Here is a 23,158-nt window from a genome sequence, read left to right on the forward strand (position 1 = left end):
TGGGATGTGGGACGCCGCCTCAATGTGGCCTGACAAGCGGTGCCATGTCTGCACCCAGGATCCGAACCCTGGGCTGCCGCAGCGGAGCACGCGAATTTAACCACTCTGCCACGGAGCTGGCCCCGCAATTCCACTTCTGAGACTGTGTTCTAGGAAACGACTGGACAAATTTATATATATACACACACACATATATACATATATATACACACATATATGTAATATATGTCTAAATATATGTATCACAACATTATTATTAATAGCAAAATTATGGGACAAAACTATCAATAGGGCATAAGTTAAATAAGTTGTGGTATATCCATAGAATGGAATACTATGGAGCCACTTAAAAACAACAACATTATAAATTGATATATTAACATGGTTAGATGTCTACATATGTAAGTTAAAAAAGCAAGTTGTCAAATGACATTTACAGCATGATCCCATATTTTGGTTTTAAAAAAATAGGTACATATGTGTGTGATTTAATTTTTTGCAAAGAAATTTATTTATACATTACATTTATACAGAAAAGACTGGAAGAAGATATAGCAAAATGTTGATGGTAATTATGGCTGAGTGGTGGCATTCTTCTTTATGTACAGAATGTCTTCATGGTTTGAACATTTTATAATGAAACACACACACAATCACGTCTCATCGATGAGAAAGCGCGGCCGGGGCTGCATCCCGGAGTCACTGGGAGCCCTGACTGCTGTGCTCCGGAGCTCACGCTTTGTGCAAACGGGCTCCTGGGGTGACACGTGCCTGTGTCCCCTCGGCAACATGTGGCTGCCTCCTGGTGCCTGGAAGGAAGGAGGCTCCCAGGATTCTGCTTCTGTCCCCAGCTGCTTTATGGAGTAGACTGGAAGATTTGTGATTTTGGTCACTCCTCAGAGGAAAATAAAAACAGCAAATGAGTCAGAGAAACTACACGTAAGGAAAAATAAATAAGTCCCTCAACCTCAAGCACACTAATCTGAGGTTGAGGGCTATATCATTTTGCCCTAGGGTCAAGTTCTGAGTGAGAAAAGAGAGAATCTGAAGATAACCTCTGGTTTCAGGTGCACACAGAGCAGGCAAAGCAAGTCTTTATTTGAGGTAAAACAAGCAGAAAAGGAGAACATCACCTTCCTTTTCTTCCTTTTCTTCCCTTCTACCCTAAGCAGTTAAAATTAAGACTCGCCCGGGGTGTGGCATGCTGTACTTTCTATGTCCCCAGGCAAAGACCTGGACGAGCTGATAGAACCTCTCCAAGGAGGCGAAGGATAGGGGTGAGGAAGGCGCAACGAAGAAAGAGAAATAAACAACAAAACCGCAGGCAGACCCGAGTACCCCGAGTTGGACTAGGGCTTTGTTTCACTCAGCTCAAGAGTGAAGACGTCAAGGTAGACCCCAAATTCTGAAGACCTGGTGCAATAAATCAATAAGAAAAAAGGAAGGAGAGAAGGGACAGGACATTGGTATGTATCTACGTGTGTGAGCGTAAAATAATTAATTCCATCAGTTCACGGTGTGTAAAAGAGAGTTAAAGAATCATCAGAATTCCATAGGGAAGGAGCGCAAGAACAACTCTGAATTGCCCTCTAAACCCTCTGCAACAGACAAGATTCTCCTTCTGGAAGTAAGGCCCCGGATGACGCAGGTGGGCGGGGTCTGGCCGCAGCCCGGAGAGGGCGTGGCATCTCTGGCTGCCGGCATTCAAGTTCTCGCGGTGCACAGGGACTTTTCACCCCTTCTTGCACAGGGACCCGCCAACATAAAGGCCTTCGCCTCTCTTAAGTCAGAGGGAGGGAATGCGAGGTGGGGAGAGTTTTTCTGGGGAAGGAGGTGACTCAGGAACAAAGCTTCCAGCTGTTTATCACTCCCAATATCCTTTCCTGCTATTTCCACTTTCTGTTCCCATCCATCACCTTAAGAAACAGCTTCCTCTCTAATTGACTGTCCTGACCAGAGGCCTCATCCAGCAGGCTGACACATCTTGACGTTTTCTTATCAAAGTTTAAAAATCAGTTTAAAAAAAGTTACTTAACAAACTTCAAGTAACAGTTTGTGATCGCCAGACATTCCGAACACCACATGCTACAATCCTGTGAAGTTTTATTATTCTCTATTTTTGACTGGAAGAGCTGGAGGCTCAGAGAAGTTAAGTAACTTACCTAAGGTCACATAGCATAATCAGCAGTAGAGCTGAGTTTTGAATTCAAGACTTACGTACAGACAAGGATGTTCTGACATCCTTGGGGGTGTTATAGCGATACCCCCAAATGTAAGAGCTGGATCAGTCTCATGATCCACCCAAGAGCCGAAGTTTGACGTTTGTTTGTAAGCGTTATGAGTATGGACATTTCACAATGACACCAGGGCCAGATTGTTGGACAACCCCAACGGCAGTAATCTCAAATGTTTCCAATCATCCTTAATAACCCACTAAAGATCTAGCGCTCAAGATATATTTAATCTTTTGTGAAATACTTGGATCTTTTACTTTGAGCCACTGAGAGTGGGTTATAGGCCCATGGCTAGTTTAGGGGCCAGTTAACAGGATTCCCCGAGATGTCAAGGTAACTGACCCAAGTTCCAGGTTCCAGTTTGTTAACTTGAGCACCCGCTGCTTGAAGCAGATGGTGATCCTTTTGTTAATTTCAAAATAATCCTTCCCGGCTTGAGTGTCAGTTGCCTGCGATGTGCAGGGAGGGCTGGCCGTCCGAAGGCCCAGCTCAGACAGGCGGGGAGCCCGTGGTTCTGTGCTCGCCCGTCTCCTCCCAGCTTCTGCTCCCTCCTCTGAGGAGTCCCACTTTTCTTAGGCACTTGGCTTTCATGACCCCTCCCCACTTTCAGTGACCCTCACACGACATTCTGTCTGCAGGAGGAGGTGGGCCAAACGGCCCCACTCTTCTGTCTGGGGGACCCTGGGTGTGCCTCTTTCTCAGATGGGGCAGTGTCTTGGCCATCTGTAAGCCACCAGGTAGAAAACCTCATCCAAAAAGATCATCCGTGGGTAATGGGTCCTCTGAGGGTCTTGGGTAATGGGCTGCTGGAGTATTTTTGATGAAAAGCTCTTGGAAACACATCTTCAAGGAAAACTTCTTGATCTCTATTTTCTGCAAGGGAACATTTGGGAACGTGACTTTGACTTCCCTTCATTTTCCTTAAAATTCAAAGAATCCTCCTGTTTCCCCATAATTCCCTCTATTTGATATCTCTGCTTTCTTTTTCTTCCCCATCTAGTTTCTCCCTGTTCATCCTTTGGAAACCTTAAGAGGAAAGTGTAAGGGGACTAATGTTTGGAGGCTCTTTGTGCCAGTCCAGTCATTGGGTACACACTCACATACACACAATTTTGCTTATTTTATACACATGATCTCCTTTAATCCTCACGTCAAACCCTTAGAGGGTATTAGCATGGCCATTTCACAGATGAGGAAGCTGAGTCACAGAGAGGTTACATAATTTGTGGTTGGTCACTACTACATTGCTTGTATAGTAAGTACTTTAAAAATACTTCTGTAGAGACAGTGCGATTAGAGGTGTCTTGGACAAGGGGGGCAGTTAGTGAGGTTTCAAGGACAAATCAGGAGCCAGCCCTCCAGGCGTGGTTAACAGACGAAGTGCCCTAATCAAGAATCAATACCTTCAGAGGTAGTGACTTAGCATTTAAATTATAGTATGGAACACTACACTAAAGAGTTTATTAATTAGCATAAGGGATGCTAGAAATATTTCTGTTGGTGAAATGAATGGGTGATGTATTCTCAAATAGACCATTGGTTAGAGATATGACACAGCCTCCAGTGCCCTTGCATAAATAAGGCTTAAAAAGTGACCAAGTCCAGCAGTTTAATGCCAAAGGGCACCTCCATTGGTCCTGCGTCCCGCCAGTTGCCTCTGACCTACCGGAAAGCATGCCTTGCACCTCTGAGCAAACCTCCCACGCATAGTCCTTGCTCGCCAATAAATGTTTGTGTGCTTGGCAGACTTTGGCCTGAGACTGGCTTTCATTGCCAGCAGGAACACCACTGTGGGGAAAGGGACATCAGCCCACTTACTTCTGCTCTCTGGAGTCTCGCCATCTCTGCCAGGTGGTCCCCGCATTTGCTGAATGCCCAGACTGGCATAGGTGCATCCGCAGCAGCCCCACAACTGTGAGGAGCAAAGCTAGACTCTGCCGCCATGTCCAGCTGCTCCAAAGCCCACGGGCCAGCTGCCTCTTGAAGAAAGGATGGAGGACAAAGCGAACCAACAGAACCATTCGAGACCAATGGTTCTGTCAGTCAACAAGTAGGAAAAAATCCTTTCTATTGACTGAACTATCTTTGATCTTCCATAACGTGAATCCTCAGAAATCCTACTCATGTCATAAGTTCTTTAAAGGTCAGGTTGAATATATAATCCACTTTAAGTCCTAACAGGAAATAAACGATGTTCAGCTCGAAGAACATACTTAGGCTATCTCATGTAAAATTCAGTACTGGGTCCACAAAATGAGGGGGGGCGGGGGGCGGAAACCATGCACACAGTTTCTCAGTGTTCCTTTTCAAAAGGTCAATTTTATTTTAACTGTGCTGTCCCTGAGCCCAGCCAGGGAAACGCACCCTTCTCTTTCATGTGGTAAGACTCCGGGCTGCTGCTGTTTCAAACAATGATTGTCCAGATCATCAACAAATACTTATTTTTAGACCTGAAAGGATGAGAATTTCCTATCCCTCCACCATCTTCTGAAGGCGGTGGGGCCTTGTTTGTGAGGATTATCAACAAGGATATAAAGCAGAAGATCTTCCAGATTTTTTTTCCCTCGACATGGACAGTGGACTGAAAGCATTTCTGAATTGCACCCAAAAAAAGAACACATCGTGAGCAGGAAAACCGCCTCTATGGGGATGAACAGTGAGTTGCAGTCTTTAAAACATTCATCTTAGTTTTTAAAACACAAGAACTCACCGCAAGAGACTGCTGTGAACATTTCCCCTGAATGTGTTTATTGTGTGAGACCAACAGTATCACGGCTTTGAGCTTGTGATACTGGAAGCTTAGATTTCAGAGCTGGAAGGGGGTCTTAGAGATTGTCTGATCCAGCATTCTCATTGTCCGTGTGAGGAAACAGGATTACCTGAGGCCCTAGAAATAGCTAGATGTAGAACCAGAAGGATGCAGAAGTTTGGAATCCTAGTGTCCTTGTCCCATGACAACTTCCTAGAAACTAAAGTACCTGTGGGGTCCAAGCCAAGGGACAGAGTTGAGGCCTCATAGGTAAAAAGTCTCTAGATCCTTTCATACTGATCCTTCGATGATAAAGAGTCACACTGGGCTCAGGGGGCCCAGTAAATCTCCCCTTCGCCACACTTCTCTTGAAATCTTTAGTTTCTGCCTAGAAGGACTTGAAGTTTTTAAGACTTTTCATTTAAGGAAATGTATTTATTCCTGTTTTGGAACAAACACCCTGAAGTGAGGCCACATTGTCTATCCCTTGTAAAATCAACTTCCCATCCACGGCCAAGTGGCTGGTTTCCTGAAGAGCTGAAGGCCAGAGCCCCTGGCTGGGGTGAATGACAAGCCATCCATTACCTGGCTTTGTCTGATGGCTTTATGAAGATCTGAAATCATCAACCTGAAAGCAGCAATAGAAAGTGAGAGGGCACAACCAGAAGGACCTAGAACTAGAAAATATGACTATGTCCTGGGGGCCTTTGGGGAGAAGAAGAAGAAAAAGAAAGATTGGCGACAGATGTTAGCTCAGGTGCCAAGCTTTAAAAAAAAAAAAAAGAAAGAAAGAAAGAAAGAAAGTGAAGATTTCCTGGTGCGTTCCCTGGGGCTCTCCAGGTGAATTTCTTGATCCTAAATGGGAAGAATCCTGTGCTTGAGTCTACCGGTGTACAAGAATAAAAGAGATTAGGTGTGGGATTTGGGGGCAAGAGAGAGAACCCACTTTAGTCTAACTTTACTCTGGAAACTCTCAACCTCCTAGTCCTTAGCTCCAGGGCCCTCTGCTGAACCTTTCTCCCTGTTGGACACTGTCCCTTTGTCCATGTTCTCTGGAAGTTGTGTCTTTGCAGGAAGCAAGGATGATGTGGAAGGTAGGATGGTCCAAAAGCAAGAGGGCTTAGTGATTTCAACACTCGACAGCCCATTTACCCCATTTCTTTCACTCAACATACATAATCTGAACACTTAGCCTGGGTTGGCTCTGTGCTTAGCACAGAGGCTGTGGTAAGAACCAACACCTACATTTTCCCTGCTAATGTCCTGTCTCACTCCTGGTGAGCAGACCAGGGCCAGTCCTTCCCCTCAGCTCCTGAACTAGGCTTGGAGAACTCTGCATCCTCCTGGGCCTTTCATCCATTCCACAGAGATTTATTGATTCATCTACTATGTTGGAAACACTGTGAGGGGACGCAGATGAATCAGGTAAGCATCCTGTCCTCACCATCCAGGGGCAGATGCTCCTATAAAAATAGCACACCCATTTGGGTTGTTTCCAGTTTTGGGCTATTATGAGAAAAGCTGCTCTGAATATATTCGTACAGTTTTTGGGGGGAACATATTCCTCATTTATCTTGGGAAATGTGTTACCCAAAGGTCCATTATTGGATGAGTAGGTAGACTGTGGTGTGTTCATCCAATGGAATATTACTCAGAAATTAAAAGGGATGAACCACTGATACCTACAGCATCATGGAAGAATCCCAAACCCATTAGGATGAGCGAAAGAAGCCAGGCACAAAAGAGTTCATTCTGTACGATTCTATTTATAGAAGGTTCTAGAACAGGCAAACTAATCTATAGTGAGAGAAATCAGGACACCGGTTGCCTCTGGCAGGGGCAATTGACTAGAAAAGATACATGACAGAAAATTCTATATCTCGTCTGGGTGGTAGTTACACATATATACCCAGTTGTCAGAACCTACCAGACTGCACATTCAAAATCTGTGTACTTTATTTTACGTAAATTATATGTCAATAAATATTTACTTTTAAAAAAACTCACAAATCTGCACAGAGTTCATTTGTATCCAAAACAGACATGGCAAAAAGTTCAAATTTGACAGTTAGGTGGTGGTTACACATGCATTTTTTTATTTATTGCATTGTTTTGAATTTTCTGAATACTTGAAAATTTCATAATAAAAATATTTTAGAAGTTGAAAAGCAAAAAAATAGGTATAGAATAATCAAATCCCAAGTTAGAAGGGATCCTAGCATTCATTTAGCCCAACTTCCCATCTCTAACTGGAATCCCCTTAAAACATCCCTGTTGGACGGTCTCCAAACTCGACTTGAACACACTGAGGAGAGCACTTACTACCTCCTGGGGCAGCAGATTCCAAAACTAAAATGATGAGTGCGGCAGCCAGGGAGGTACAGAGATGGGGTGTCATGGAAATTCAGAGGGGAAAGGGAGGACCCCTGGAGAGGCCCCCTCCGAGGAGTAGGTTCATTTGAGAGCTACCATGCATTGAGCACTTCCTAGGGGCCAGCCCTGGGGATGCAACAGTGAGCACAAGCTGACCAAGGCCCTGCAAGTGGCAGAGCTGCAGCCAATAGGACTGTCGGAGTTCTGGTTCTTTCCTCTCTGCCTTCTGCTCTCCTTGCCTCCTAGCACCGACCTCGCTCCAGCTCTTGGGTGAGCTGGAAGAGAGGAGAAGGGCAGGAAGGAAGTCAGCCACCTTAGAGCCTGGCCTTGTAAGGAGTCAGAGCTGAGAAGCCAGGCTGGACGCTGGGCAAATGCTGAGAGGACCTCCCTCTCTTCCACCTAGGACTCAGGCAAGGTAAAGAGAACATTCTGGAAACTGCATATGAAGGAATGTTCTTCATGGCAACATTAATTACACAGCAAAAGGGTGGGGGCAGGCCAGTTATTCCTCAGAGATCACAGTGCAGCTGAGTGGCTCTGCTAGCTGAACCCGCCTCCCTCGAGGGCTGCATCCCCCTTGAGGAGGGCAGGGTCCTGGGGACTTTGTAAGCATGACTGGTTCTGTCACCCTCTCCCTATGCAGGTGATGATCAGGCGGAGGCTGCAGATTAGCTTTCCCATCACTTAGGGTTCTGAGGTTGCCAGCAACAGAAAATATTAGCCTGGCTAATCTAGGCAAGAAAATGGATATATTGGACAGATACAGGGTAGTTCCCAGAATAGGAGAGGGAATTGAATCAACAAGCTTTTCAGGACAAGACCCAGGACCATCTGGAATCTGAGTGGCAGAATCACATTGATAGGCCCATTGGGACAAACCTGTGCCAACTGACCTCATGTCTGCTCAACAGAAAGAGTCTGATAGGCCAGCCTGGTGGTTGTGTCCATTGCAAGTAGGCAGCTTGATTGACAATCCCACCAAGACTGAGAGAAAGCATATTTCCCCAAAGGAAAATCATGGTGCTGTGGCCAAAAGAAGGAACACTGGGCAGGTGAAATGCCTGGCATAGTGGCACTGCCCTCAGGGCCTGCTGTGCATCCTCATCTGCCACAGGGCATTTTCCAGGTAATGTGATGTTACGGTGCACCGTGGCACACTGTGCCTGAACGCACCAGCTGCTCCATGGCTACCCCCGAGTCCTCCCCACTGCAGTCTCCCTGCTTGGATCTCAAAGAGCAAGCAGAGGAAGTGGATAATGTGGATTCCAGAATGTACTTCTCTCCAAGTCCACCAGCCAAGCTATGCTCACGAATATGAGTTTTCCAGGACCTCCAGTTTGGACCAGCTCAAGCTCAAATTGAGTGGGAGATATCACTGGGAGCAATCACTAGGATGATCTTTCTGAATCACCTCTGTCTCCATCAGGCAGAGCAAGTCTCAGCTTTTACCTTGCAAGCCCTGCCCCAAACCTGGCTTTAAGGAGTGCCTTCTGGCGGCTGTGATGGCAGCTTACGCAGGTCAGAGAGGTTCACAGGTCTGACTCTAATCTTAGCCTTGCTCTGTAATCTGTGCCGACTCCCAAGGTGAACAAGACCAGGAGGCAGGACAAGGTCAAGGGGAGGAGTGAGAGGTGGGGACCACGGGACACAGGATGATGGAATGCCCAGTGTGGCAAGGCCAGCTTAAGGCTGGAATTCTTAAGAATCTGGCTAATTCATTCAGCCACTAGGATGTGAACTCCTGGATTGCAGTTCCTGGTTCGCTTTGTTTACAGCCCTGCCCCCACTGCCTAGAGCAGCACGCGGCTTGGTTGGGAGTCACGAAGTATTTGCAGCATGAATGGGTAACGTTGCTTTGCCTTTTTTTCAAAACTGGTTTGGGATCCTCTCTCCCAGTGGCTGGGCCTGCCTGTGGAGAGGGACTAGAAAGGCACCTCTGTCATTTGGTCCTGGCCATCAGGGGAGCCGAGTGACAGGGCCCGGCAGCTGGCCAGCTGCCCTGCAGTGCTCAGGGCTGATGGTGAGTCAGGAGCGCAGAGGCTGTGACGTGGGCCTGGTGGCCCCTCTGGCAGTTGCTCACAGCAGAAACACACAAACAGACACATGAGCCCTCAGCTACAGAGTGCCGGAAGGAGAGCAGGATGGTTATGTAAGAGACAGGAGGGGGATCAAAGGCCTTCTGCACAGCGCCTTCTCCCACATTGCTCTATTCTTGGGCTTCTTTTCTTCTTTCGACTCCAGAGGATGCGATGAAGAGGAGGAAAGAAACCTGCCTCTGAAAGAAGCTTCATTCACGGAGCTTGGGAGACAGGCTCTCATCTTAGCTCATGCCCCTCGGGGACTGAAAGGGAGCCCCACCTCCACCCAGCCGGGCCGACAGGGCCCTGGAGCCGCTTGCTCTCTTGGAGGCACCCTTGGCACGGGCAATTCCATCCTGCTGCCCTGTTCACTAAGCCCATTGTCAGTTCACCTCTCTTCCCCATGCCCCTCCCTGCTGGGTGGGGGTCTGGAGATTGTGGTCCCCATCGCAGCCCCCCCTCGGCTTCCTTCGCTCCTGCTTCTCCCTGTGGTTTCTGTGCTCAGAAGGGACCTCCCCTTGGCAATCACTGTCCGGGGGAGAGGAGAGCTGCCTGTCACAGCTGACCCTCAACAGCTGAGCAAAGCTTGCCTCCTGCTTTGCCCCGCATGGCTCCTTGGGGACAGTCAAGGAGACTCATTGCACCCCAAACTCGCTCCTGAGCCCCCTTAAGTGCTATCTTTGCCCCCTCCACCTGTACACCTCAGGGAGCAGTAGGCAGGAAGGTCTGGAGCAGGACTCTGGAGCCAGATGCCTGAGTTACAATCCTGGCTCTGCCACTGGCGAGTTCCTACCAGGGAACCTCGACAAGTGCCCGCAGCTCTTGTCCTCGCTGTCCTCATCTGTCCATTGGCTGTAATCGCAGGACTCACCTCATAGGCCCGTTCTGAAGATTAGCTGCCTGAATGGAGCACTTAGAACAGCTCCCGGAACTAGCAAAGGCTTGATAAATATTTATAATTATTATCACACCTGCCCTAATCCCGCCTACCCTTTAGGGCCGAGCTGGAAGTCTCATTGGGTCTTTCTCTTCTCTGAACGGCCCCCAGAGTCCATCTGGTCTGAATCACACAAGATAACGCTCTTGTATCCATCACATATCGTCAATAGGTTCTGTGACTCGATCTTGTTCCAGTTACTCCACATGGTAATCTTTGCTCCCAGGGAGATTGTGGGCACCCACGTGGTGGAAGGCCTCTCTTGTGGTTGCAAGGACACCCAGCAGCTGCCGACAGTCTCCATGAACTAGGACATGATGTGTGGGGTGGCCCCTGATTTCTTATAAACTGATTTCAAAACTCTCTTTTAGGGTTTTCATATTTAAGTTCAAACAACCAAGGGATATTTGTCATGAATCTATTATGTGTTCAATACTATGGAGACAGAAAGATTAATCTACCCATCTGCTCAGTTCGAGCCAGAAACCTTTGAGTCATTCATGCCTCCCTCCCCCTGTGTCCCCACCTCGAGCCGTCACCCGGCCCTGCGGCTTTCACCGCATCCTTCCCCTCTTGAACGTCCTCACGACACTGCCCTAATCTGGGCCCCTCTGCTCTTGCCTAGACTGTGACAGAAAGTCCTCGCTGGTCTCTGCCTCCAGGCTCCACTCCCAAAACCCCAGAGGTGTCTTACCAAAATACAAATTAGATCCTGTCACTCCAGGAGTTAAACACTGTCAGTGTTTCCTGTGGTCCATGGAATACAAGTTCAAATTCCACACGAGGCCACTATCAATGTGGTCTACAGTAACCCTGCCAGACTCAGCTCCCACCACCCTCACTGCACACATTCCAGGCTTCTGCTGAGAACAACTTTCTTCCCGACTCTACCTGGCAACCACCAGCCTTCCTTCAAAACCAGATCAGGCGCCACTTCCCTGAACTTCCCCAGAGTTTGTCTCTGCCTCTTTCTGCTCCCATAGAACCTGGTACCATTCATTATTAGAATGCCTGTCCCTGTTCACAGATGGATCTCCTCTGCAGAGCAGTGGCTCCCAGGAGGAGGCACGGCTCCAGCCTTGTTCCTTTGGCACACATCCCTAGCAAGCATTAGATGATCCAGAAATATGGGATTCACCTAATGCAAACAGCACCCTAAAGGGACTTACCTCCCATTTTTCTCCTGTCCATTTCAACAGTACTGATTGAAAGAGTGGTTTAAACTCAATATTTCCAATTTTGCCCATCTCATTCTCTCCTGAATCCACCCCAACCAACTGCTTGCCAGAGACCTCCACGTTGTGAAACTTGGCAGTCAGGTCTCTGTCTTCATCTCCACAGTCGCTTGCTCCTCCTCCTTGATCTCTTTCTTCCCCGGGCTCCCAGGACACACAGTCTCCTGGTGTTCCTCCCATCTCATCGTTGGCTCCTTCTCAGTCTTCTTTTCTAGTTCTTCCTCACGTCCCTGACCTCTTAATGCTAGAGAGTCTTAGAACTTGGTCCTGGGATCTCTTCTCTTTTCTATCTACTTTCTATCTCACTCTCTGGGTTACCTCATCCAGAGTCACGGCTTTAAGCACCATCTCTGTGTTGATTATTCCCAAGTTTATAACTCCTGCCTATCCTTCTCTCTTGAACATAAGGCTCCCATATCCAACTGTACATTCCACATCACCGCTCTGCCTTGCAAACCTGTTAAACTGAAATCCTGATCTACCCACCTCCCTTCTTCCCCTGCAGTCTTCCCCATCTCAGTGAACGGCCACTCCAAGCTTCTGCTTGCTCAGCCCAAACATCTGGAGTCAACTTCGAGTTCTTTCTTTCTCTCACACCCGACCTCCAATCCATCGCCAAATCCTGCAGGTCTACCTTCATTGTACACGCAGATTCTGACCCCTTCTCACTATCCTGGGCAGTCTCACCTCAACTACTTCAACAGGTCCCTAACTGGTCTCCTTGCTTTGGTTCTTTGTCCCTGTCAATCTATTCTCAACACGGTGACCTGATTGATCCCATGAAAATCTAAGCCAGATCATGTCACTCCTCTGTGCAAAGCTCTCCAGTGGCTCCCATCTCACTTACAATGGTCTACAAGGCTCCATGCAATCTGAGCCTATGACCTTTCTAGTATCATCTGCTACTGCTCTCTCCCTCTTCTCTTGACTCAGCTTCAGCCACACTGGCTCCTTACTGTGCCTCAAGCAAGTCATGCACCCTCCTGCCTCAGGGATGCTGCATTTACTATTCCTTCAGCCTAGAACGCTTCCCAAAGCATTGGTTCACTCCTCCACCACCTTCAAGGCTTTCAGTAGGTCACTTTCCCAGTGAGGTCTTCCCTCAATGCCTGTTATATTACTTGCAATTTACTTTAAAATACTTCAGTAGTCAGTAGAGTATTATGTATGTGCCAGCTCATTTAAGTTTTAATTCCAGAGATGGTCAGTTCACGTGCAATCAAGAATGCATAGCTCGGAAATGCTCAGCTGGCATCCTACCAGAAAAGGCCACACTCCGAGGCTGCTGCTCCAAGAGTTTCTGTCATCTGCAACTCAAGCAACAACCAACACTTTGCTAATTAATGTGCACACTAAGTCAAAAAAATAAGTCTTTCTTGGTGAAACTAGAAACATGTTATGTAACAGTGAAAGTGAAGAATCGGCTTTCTTAGGTAAAATTAAAATTATTTCTGTGGATTCTCTAACAGTTGGGTACAATCATCTAGGGACTTAGGGACACTCTCTACTGTGATGCACACAGGGTATAAGAATCCAGCAAGGCTTGTCCCCTGTCCCCATCAGGAGAGACTTGCTCCCTACTCTGTCCTGTATTCGGACATTGGTTTGGAAGGATCTGGGGTGCGTGACCCCACCTAGACAGCACAAAACCTCAGAAATGTGGACAGGTCGATGGGAATTCAGAACAGCTTGTATGAACAATTTTGGGGCCTGCTTTGCTAACAATGACCCGGTTAATAAACGCCATAAGCAGAATCTCGTTTGAGATGTGCTTTGATTGTCTCCTGACAGTGACGTTATGGAGGAGTGGCCAACCCTCACCTACCTTGAACTTCTTAGGGGACACCACTATCTACCAAAAAAAACCCTAAGAATCGAGCATATCAAGACGTGCTTAAGTCAAGTTTATAAGACCTTCTTATTTTAAACTTTTGCCATCCTCCCATACCCTGTATCTCTATCATTGTTTTAGTTTTCTCCATGACCTGTCAATATCTAACGTCCTATATATGCGACTTTTTTGTGTCTATTGTTGTCTCTACCTGTAGATGATGTAACCTCTATGAGGTCAAGGACATGTATATTTGTCTGTTTTGTTCACAACCATAACCCAGTGTAACCACAGTGCCTGGTATAATAATAATGCCTGGATATTTGTTAAATGAACAAATAAAAGAAGATGACAGTGCTTCGAGAGAACAGACAAAATGCTAGAAGGAGTTCGAAAGAAAAGAGGACTACTTTTGGCCGGAACATCTAGAAAACATAGAATTTGGTCGTGTCATGGAACAAAGTCAACCAGTATAAACAACACGTATAGGCACGAATCTACTGCCTGCCAGGCACGGAGAGTCACATCCTTTAAGAAAGGTCAGCGAGTCTCCTTGAACCGAAAGCGAAAGGGACACACACAACGTGGAAAAGTTTTGTCCAAATTTCCAAGTGATTCAAAAGTGAAGTCTGCAATCTCTCTTGAGATGGGTCATTATTCTGGTTTTGCATCACTCTGGCGTGGGGCAATTCTCAAAGAGCTCAGGACGGGTTGCGTAAGTCTCTGGTGGGAGCGGACTGGGGCTCACACTGGGGTGAATTCGTTTGTCCACGCTCTAAGTCTTTCTTAAACTTCTCAAGAGATCCAGGAGAAGGGCATTTGGGGCAGAGAGAACAGCATGAGCCAAGACACTCAAGAGAGAAAATATAGACACAGAGCACAAGGCAGACACGGAGCACAGGGTGATTCCAGACGAAGGGTCGGGGACATTGGGAGAGCAGGCAGAGGCTCCACTGCAGATCCCTGAGTGTGGCCGGTAACAGAGAGTCACACAACATTTGTAACCACGATATACGCTCAGAAATGTTTAAGAAGATCAATCCAGCAGCAGAGTGTAGGATTCACTGAAGCAAAAAGAGATGGGTGGACAGATTAGGAAATGGGTGTAATTTTCCAGGTGAGAGGTAGCAAAAGGCAACACACTTGGAGACAGTGAGACAGGCAAGCCAGCTGTCAGGGAAGTGGTCAAAGAAGAGGGCGGGAGAGGTCACAGATGGCTCTGGGAGAGGCCACGGTCCATCTAAAGCCCACTGCCGTGTGTGCCTCCTCATGTCGACACTCTCCCAGCTCCGAAGGCTTGTGGGCTCCGCTAGGAGACATACTTGACTCCACAGCAGCAGGCTGGCAGCCTGGAGGGATTAACCCAGTTTGGTTTTGCTGGCCACTGGATGGAGGTGGAGAGAAAGGCAGGAAATGCAAATTCCAGTGGTCAGCGGACAGCGCGGCTGGCTCCAACACCCCCCAGCTGGCACTGACATGCAAAGGGGGTCACTGTGGGGTCCAATCAGATGGAGCCACCCCCATCCAGGAGGTTGGGGTTCAATGAGCAGCATCTAGCCCCACCTGGGAAAGCCCTCACCACCAGTCCCAACTAAGGGAAATAAGATTTAGGCAGCAAGAGCCAAGGCCCCAGAGAGATTTGGAGCAGAGATCAAGAAATTGATGGTGAAAGGCCGGGGCCTGGGCCCTGGGCAGACCCAGTGTGAGGCTACCAACCCAACCACAGGGCCTGCCAGCTGGTGGGGAAAGGACTCCAGGCATACAGCCAAGCATGGCTGAGGGACCGTGGGACTAAGAGACACCTATGTCTTAATGGATACGCTGGGGGAGGCTGGGAGTCCCTCTTCCCCCAACATTTCCTGCCCCACTCCCCGCGAAGCTTCAGGCAGACACGGGGGCCATGGAATGGCCAGTGTTTACTTAACCTTTGTCTATTTTCTGTTGCATATCGGGAAGAAAATGAGTGCTTTTGGGTACACATACACAAATAACTCTAACACAGATACCCCTGCCAAGCTAAACAGGTTCCCTTCTCTGTCACCTCTGCCCCCTTTCCGTACCTTCTGGAGAAGATCCGAACTAGCAGTGAAAGGGCAGAAAAAGGCAGCGGAGACAGGAGAGCCCAAGGCCACCAACGGGCCAGATGGCCCCCATGCAAAGCCCTTCCCATGGCTGAGCTCTCTTCAGTCCCCTGCCAGCTGCCCCTCCAGAGCCCCTGACCTCAGGGGAGCAGGCGAGTCATGGGAGAGACGTGGGGGTGGCACTTGGAGGAGACTCATTCCAGCAGCCCTGCAACACTCCTTCCGATTGAGAAACGCCTGCCCTGTCTTCAGGGACGTCCTCCACACGCCACCTTCCAGGAGGAGGAGAGCCAAGCTCTCGCAGAGAATCTGGCACTCTCCCCTGTCCCCTCCACTCTCCTCAACCGCTCTTAGTGATTGCTTCTGACTCCCCTGACAAGTGACAGGTCACCTTCCCCAGCCTGGGAAACTGCTAATCACAGGACTCTGACAACTAGTGCAAGTGGCTTTTGTCTTGGCCCCGGTCCAAGGTGAGAGTGTCCAGTTGATTTCGGTCTGCGGCCACTCTGGTATCTCCAGCGGGAGACCTCTGTATGTCTGGGAGCAAGTGTCCTTGGAGATGAGGCTCCCTAGCCTTCCCCCACCCCAGCCCAGCAGAGCAAGGAGGGTCCAGGAGCACAAAGCAGGCTCAGCTGTGTGTGTGGGAACCGGAAGTAATGAGGGCCCCAGGAGACTCAGATCCTTCCTGGAGGTTCTGAGATGTCACGAGGTGGGCATTAAGTGATTGACCCAGGAGGCAATTGCTCATCTGGTCAGAAATAAATGGGTCTGTCTGATCTCTGGATGGGTATGTCCTTGCAGACCTCAGAGAACGGAATGAGTCAGGAGCCAAGGGAGAGAACTGGGTACTGAGCCAGGTACCACGCCGGCTCTTTTATGTCATCTCATTGAAGCTTCGGGTGTACTCTGAGGCGTGTTTATTTTGTCCCCATTTCACAGCAGAGGAAACTGGAGCTCAGAGATATTAGGTAACTGGCCTAAGGTCACGCAGCCAGAAAGGGGCAAGCTGGGGTCCAAATCCAGCTTTGGCTGATTCCAGAACCTAAGCTCTCTTCACTACATGAAACTACCTGGGCAGAGAGTGTAAGGAAGAAGACGGGTTCCCTCCATTTCCCAGAAGAGGGGTTCAGGCCTCTTTCCAGGAAAATAAACAGTTCTGTTATGTCACCAAAATTCATATGTTCAAGTCCTAACTCCCAGTATCTCAGAATGTGAGGTATTTGGAGAGAGGGTCTTTAAAGACGTGATTAAGTTAGAGTGAGGTCATTAGGGTGGGCTTGGGTCCAACATGACCTATGTTTTTATAAGAAGAGGAGGGGCCGGCCCCATGGCTGAGTGGTTAAGTTCACACGCTCTGCTTCGGTGGCCTGGGGTTTTGCTGGTTCAGATCCTGGGTGCAGACATGATACCGCTCATCAGGCAGCGTCCCACATAGCACAACCAGAAGGACCTACAACTAGAATATACAACTATGTACTGGGGGGCTTTGGAGAGAAGAAGGAGAAAAAAAAAAAAGGAGACTCGCAACAGATGTTAGCTCAAGTGCCAATCTTTAAGACAAAAAAAAAAAAAAAAGACGAAGAGAAGATTAGGACACAGACACATAGAGGAAAGGCCACGTGAGGACAGAGCCAGAAGGTGGCCACCTACAAGCCAAGGAGAGAGGCCTCAGAAGAAAACACTCCTGCTGACACCTTGATCTTGGACTTCCAGCCTGTAGAGCTGTGAGGAAATAAATTTCTGTCGTTTAAGCCACACAGTCTGTGGTCCTTTGTTGTGGCAGCCCTAGCAGACTAAGTCCCCACTGACTGAGTGGCCATTGTTTTCTAGACCCTGTTCAGGGTATCTCACATTGAGTTATCCTCAGAACAGAGCCCCATCCAGGAGGCAGGCAGGGAGACTGAGGGATCGCAGGCGTCCACACAGTCCCTTAACTGATGGTGCACTGTGGCTACAAAACGCAGCAGGTGGCATATGCCACTGTCAGCTACCTTTCATCTGTAATCACCCTGGTAACAACCACCTCCGCCTCTCCTCAGGACTCGAAGGAGTGCAGGAGGGGGTCGGACAGACAGACACTGACCCTCCCTGGCTGTGGACACAAGCTGACCTTGAGGCCCTGACTGGGTGGGATGTCAGGCACTTCTTCCAGTGTTCTAATTTGAGCAACTGGTTTTCTCCTCCGTAATGATCCTAGGGAAACGTAGGATGCCTCGCTCCTGGGTGCTCCCTGATTCTCCCTGTTCCCACCTGTCAATCATCATCAGCGATGACTGCTGACCTTCCAAAGTGATAACGAGCTGGAGACGCACCGACAAACAAGAAAACCCAGACTGGAGGTGGAAGAAAACTGGTCTCTGAATTTTGTGAGCATTTAATTTGAATGGATCCTGTCAGGAGTGAACAGGAGTTAACACTCACAATAAAGGGAGAAGAGGAGGGGCCAGCTTGGTGGCACAGCGGTTAAGTTTGCATGTTCTGCTTCAGCAGCCCAGGGTTTGCCAGTTCAGATCCCAGGTGCAAACCTATGCACCACTCGTCAAGCCATGCTGTGGCAGGCGTCTCATATAAAATAGAGGAAGATGGACATGGATGTTAACTCAGGGCCAATCTTCCTCAGCAAAAAGAGCAAGATTGGCGGCAGATGTTAGCTCAGGGCTAATCTTTCTCAAAAAAAAGGGAGAAGAAGAAAGCCCCTTTGAACTGCAAGTGGTGGGGAAAGAACATGGGGCGTTTTACGAAAATGAGCCCAGGAAGGGGCAGGGGGAGGTTGGAAATGGTGTTTCAAGAAGAAAAAAATTTTACTCACACATGTATGTGTATCTGTATGTATGTTTATGTATATACACATATCTGTATATGTGCATGTGTGCACACACACACACACTTCATCTTCTGCAATGTAAGGGCTTGGGGAATTTCAGACGCAGAAAACGCCTTTGCCAGAGCCGCCCCACAGGGGAGGTTTAAGCCTGTCTCTAACATTTTTCTTGATTCTTCAGTCAATTGGAAAGAAGTCACAGAAATGGGACTCCTCATAAGTAAGACAAAAAAAAAATCTGTATTTTTAGCATCTTGCAGTCTCATATTCTCCAAACCTAATAACTTCCAAGTGGAAATCCTGATAATTTTTAGAAACGATTTCTCTGTTTTTCCCAACCCAAAGACCGTGAAGATACGGCTAAAGGCATGCAGTCTAGTCTCTTGCCTTTCCCCTTAAACCAACAACGAGGAACCCAGAAAAAAGTCTGCTCTAGAATTGTCTCTACTGACATATGTGTGAAAGATTTAATGGTATGCTTTGTTTATTCCATTTTTATTCGCATGTACAAAACAGAAGAAGGACAAACCTCTGCCTGACCTAATATTCTAGAAGAAAATAGGTTCTGACCACACTTCATTACGAGCATGAAAAATATCCCTTCTGAAAGGGAAAAAATACATGTGGTGTTTATGCCTCAGGCCAGGAAGCATACCCTTTAGCTCGGGCTCTGCTCTGAACAGTCATCTCCACACATAAGCTCATTTCAGTGTGACCGCCTTTGTGCGCCTCAGTGAGCGGGAGCAGCTAGTTCAGGCAGAAGTTCCTGCACAGCACATGAGAGGATTAAACCTGCCTGTCCGGGCCAGGATTGGAAAGCGCCTGAAGCTCTTGGCCTGTGGATGGAGACAAGGAAGCCCAAGGGCAGTTGGCCCGGGGTGGACTGGTTGGAGGCTGAGGGTCTGGAGGGGTCTCTCCAGAGAGCGAGCTGTGGCCCTGGGTACCCCAGCAGCAACCATCAAATCCACATAAAAGGATTCATGCCCTTATAAAAGCGACCGCAGAGAGCTCCGCTGCTCCTCTGCCATGTGAGGTTACGATGAGAAGATGGCCATCTGTGAACCAGGAAGCAGCTCCTCACCAGACACTGGACCTGCTGGCACCTTGACCTTGGACTTCCAGCCTCCAGACTGTCAGAAATGTTTGTTGTTCAAGTCACACGGTCTATGATATTTGTTATAACAGCCTGAATGGACTAAGACTGGCTTACAAGACATGTTAGCTACAGAAAAAGAGAGCATACAAGTACTAAACATAGATGAAAAAGGATGACCCAGGTAGTTCCTCAAAAAGTTAAACATAGAATTACCATATGGTCTAGAATTCCACTTGTAGGTATATACCCAAGAGAATTGAAAGCAGACGCTTAAACAGATCCTTGGACACCAATGTCCAGAGCAGCATTATCCACAATAGGTAAAAATAACCCAGATGTTCATCAACAGATGAATGGATAAATAACATGTTGTATATACACACAATGGAATATTATTCAGCCTTAAAAAGGAATGAAATTCTGATACATGCTACAACATGGATGAATCTGGAAAACATTATGTTGAGTGAAATAAGCCAGACATAAAAGGACAAATATTGTATGATGCCACTTACATGGATTATTTAGAATAGGCAAATTCATAGAGAAAGTGGAATAGAGTTTGCCAGAGGCTGGAGGGAGGGGGGAGAGGGGAGTTATTGTTTAATTACAGAGTTTGGGATGGTGAAAAAGTTCTGGAAATGGAGAGTGGTGATGGTTGCACAACATTGTGAATATACTTAATGCCACTGAATTGTACACTTAAAAATGGTTAAAATGGTAAATTTTATGTTATGCATATTTGTCACTTTTTTTTTTCAAAGGATGCAACAAGAATGTTACTTATATACAGAAAAGGATGGAAGAAGCAAGTCATAAGGTATGGCTTATGCCACCTCTAGGATGACAGCTATGTTATCCCTAAATCTGCCACCATTGGTGACATCATTTTGGTCCCTTTCTGGCCCCTCATGTGCTTTGCCTAGAAACACGGATAAAACCCAGGGCTGTTTAGCAAGCTGCTTCTTGGCCAGGCACACTCGCTCCCTCCATCTCTCTAATAGAGCGAGTACGTGTCAGCTCAGACGCTCTCCTCTGCTGAGCCTCCTTGTTCAAACCTCAACCCTGGGCTGCGTAACTACCCTATGAGCAGAGAAGGCTGCTGTGGCAGAGAACACAGGCCATACGAACATCACACAAATGAGAATAGAAGCAGTGTGGTCCTCCCACTCACTTGCATCCTGACCCAAGTTGGTTAACCAACCTCATCTTTTTACCTTGTTTCTCATTGTGTTTTCAACTGATTCAATATACCGTGTGGTTCGAGCATCTTAATTTGGCCTAAGAGCCTTTCTGTTCCAGGAACACCTCTGGGATCGCATTATGAACTGAATGTGTCGTCCTCCCACTAAATTCATACGTTGAAACCTTAACTCCCAAGGGGATGGTATTAGGAGGTGGGGCCTTCGGGAGGTGATTAGGTCGTGAGCATGGAGCCCTCATGAAAGACATTAGTGCCCTTATAGGAAGAGACAGGAGCGAGTTTACTTCCTTTCTTTCTGCTCTGTACCCTGTGATGATGTAATAAAAAGATGGCCATCCGCAAACCAGGAAGCGAGCCCTCACCAGACACCAAATCTGCCAACACCTTGATCTGGGACAGAACTCCCAGCCTCCAGAGCTGTGAGAAATAAATGTCTGCTGTTGAAGCCACCCAGTCTATGGTGTTTTTGCTACAGCAGCGTGAACGGATGAACACAGTTTACCTAGTAGTGGAACTGGAGTCCACCATTGCATCAAGGAGATTTCTCCCATAACACAGGTGAAAAGCCAAGCACTGTGCAGGAAATGGTAAGAAATAAATGAGTGAAAGGCAGTAAAGATTGGAGAAAACTAGAAGAGGGGATTGCTTCTCCTGCCGGTGTGGTCACAGAGGTTGCACCAATACAGTGAGATTTGCGTTTGGATAAATGGCGGGTAGTGTGGTGACACATTAAGAGGAGTGAGACAAAGGGGCACGGAGCAGTCCAGGACAGGGGGAAGCAGCAGGAAGAATCCAAGAGCCTTTCACTTTACGTTGGCTCATGGGTAAACTACCTGGCAAATACCTGTATTAACAGCTGAGCCAACGGAGCAGCCCGGCCTGACGACCCGCGAACAGCCCCGCGCTTTCCCAGGTGCCTGGAGTTTTGCCGGTTGTACCTCCGTGGAGAGAATAATGTATAAATCAGAAACGCTGCCTCATAGACATCTCTTAGCTTCTTAAAGAAATTCTCCAGGAGAAATGGAATACAATTTGTTAAATAACATTCCCAATGATTAGGGTAGGTGTTATAACGTTCCCACTGAAAAGATGTGGAAAGTGACTGTCACAACTTACCCAAAGTTCCCCAGCTGCCAAACGGCCCAGCGAGCACTGAAACCCACCTTTGTCTGGCTCCAAAGCTTGTGTCCGTTTTCATTGCATCAACCGAAAACCAGGTCTGGAGAGGACACAGCTCAGACTCAAGGCAGGGGCATACAGATGGGCCTTGAGCAAGGGTCCCTGGTCACCTAGAAGAGAAGACAGACCTTGTTATTTTGTCACTTAGTGGGGAGGTTCAAGACTGTGACACAGGCACTGGGAGTCTGGAGAAAGAGAAACATTTAGATTAAAAATGGAGCTGGCTGGTGCTAATTAGTTAACCTCTAATAAATGGGATGAATAGCAGGATGTAATTAACCGCTGCTTAAAGAGGACCCTAGGTATTTCCCTCAGTGAGTAAACCCCTGTGGTTTGTTATGCTAATTCCAACTGAAAAGGTGGAAGGACTACAATTCTTATCTGGAAAAGAACAGAGCACGTTTTGCTGTATTCCTTTGGTATGTTGATTCCAGATAGTCCAAATAATTTTTTTCAAAGACAAAAACTGGATTCCATAGAAGATTAGATTATCCGGAGGAAAATTTCATGGGGCAGGATGCTGAAGGCGGATGTGGGACTGGGGGTGCCTGAGGAGTGGGGCTGTCGTCCTGCAGGAGGCACCTCAGAACCATGGCCCACTGAGAAGCTCCAGGCGGAGGGAGCAGTCCTTCTGCTCACCCTTGTCTCTGCTTCTCCTTTTGCTCCTTCCCGGGGCTGGGAACCTGAGTGCCCCACGCAGCTGGGAGAGGCTGTCCGTGCCCTGACTTCAGAAAACTACTATTTCAACAGAAGTGAATTGAGCAACCTCATGCAGCGTCAAAGGCCTTTTGCTTTTTGCTCAAACAGTTAACTAAAGGTGGATAGTTTCCATTTAGAAATGGTTGGTTCTTGGCCCCTTCCTTCCTTCTACCTGAAAACTCAGAAGTAAGGACTTCAGGGTTTCTAAAGGACTACAGAGTTTCTAAAGCTACTGATTGACTGAATGGGGCCTCCTTGTCGTTGAAGCAAAGCTCAGGTTGAAACTCTGATCCCTCTCTTTGCACCACAGCACCTGGTCAAGCTGTGACATGGTTATGAAGGGGACCAGAATACGAGACCCCAAAATATGCCATTTGGGCATAAGGATTATTTTGAGCTGAAGGCAACTGAGAAAAAGCAGACATAAGAAGAGCTTTCTGCCCCTCTTCCCATCTGCCTAGAAGCAGGGCATAATCCCCCTTATACAGGCATCTCCTTCTCTGGCACCAGGAGGAGGAGAACAACCCTTATCACCAGAGGGGGAGGTGGCACCAAGATGAGGCTGCAAAAATAAACCTTACTAAATAACCCTTACCTACCTTTAGTTTCTGCCATGTATTTCCTAGTCACCTTCAGCCCTA

At 47.7% G+C, this 23,158-nt stretch overlaps 1 long non-coding RNA gene across 1 annotated transcript; it reads right to left on the reverse strand.

Annotated features, from left to right (window-relative positions):
* Nucleotides 1-583: 583 nt before the first annotated feature.
* Nucleotides 584-22,718, reverse strand: LOC124231609 (uncharacterized). The gene is made up of 3 exons (XR_006886614.1): nucleotides 21,803-22,718; nucleotides 21,484-21,577; nucleotides 584-895 (listed from the first exon to the last, which is right to left on the reverse strand). It is a non-coding gene; the product is annotated as an uncharacterized LOC124231609 (long non-coding RNA).
* Between the last annotated feature and the right edge of the window lie 440 nt (nucleotides 22,719-23,158).

Source organism: Equus quagga, chromosome 22, assembly GCF_021613505.1.
Source record: "Equus quagga isolate Etosha38 chromosome 22, UCLA_HA_Equagga_1.0, whole genome shotgun sequence".
In the NCBI taxonomy this organism is placed as follows: Eukaryota; Metazoa; Chordata; class Mammalia; order Perissodactyla; family Equidae; genus Equus; species Equus quagga.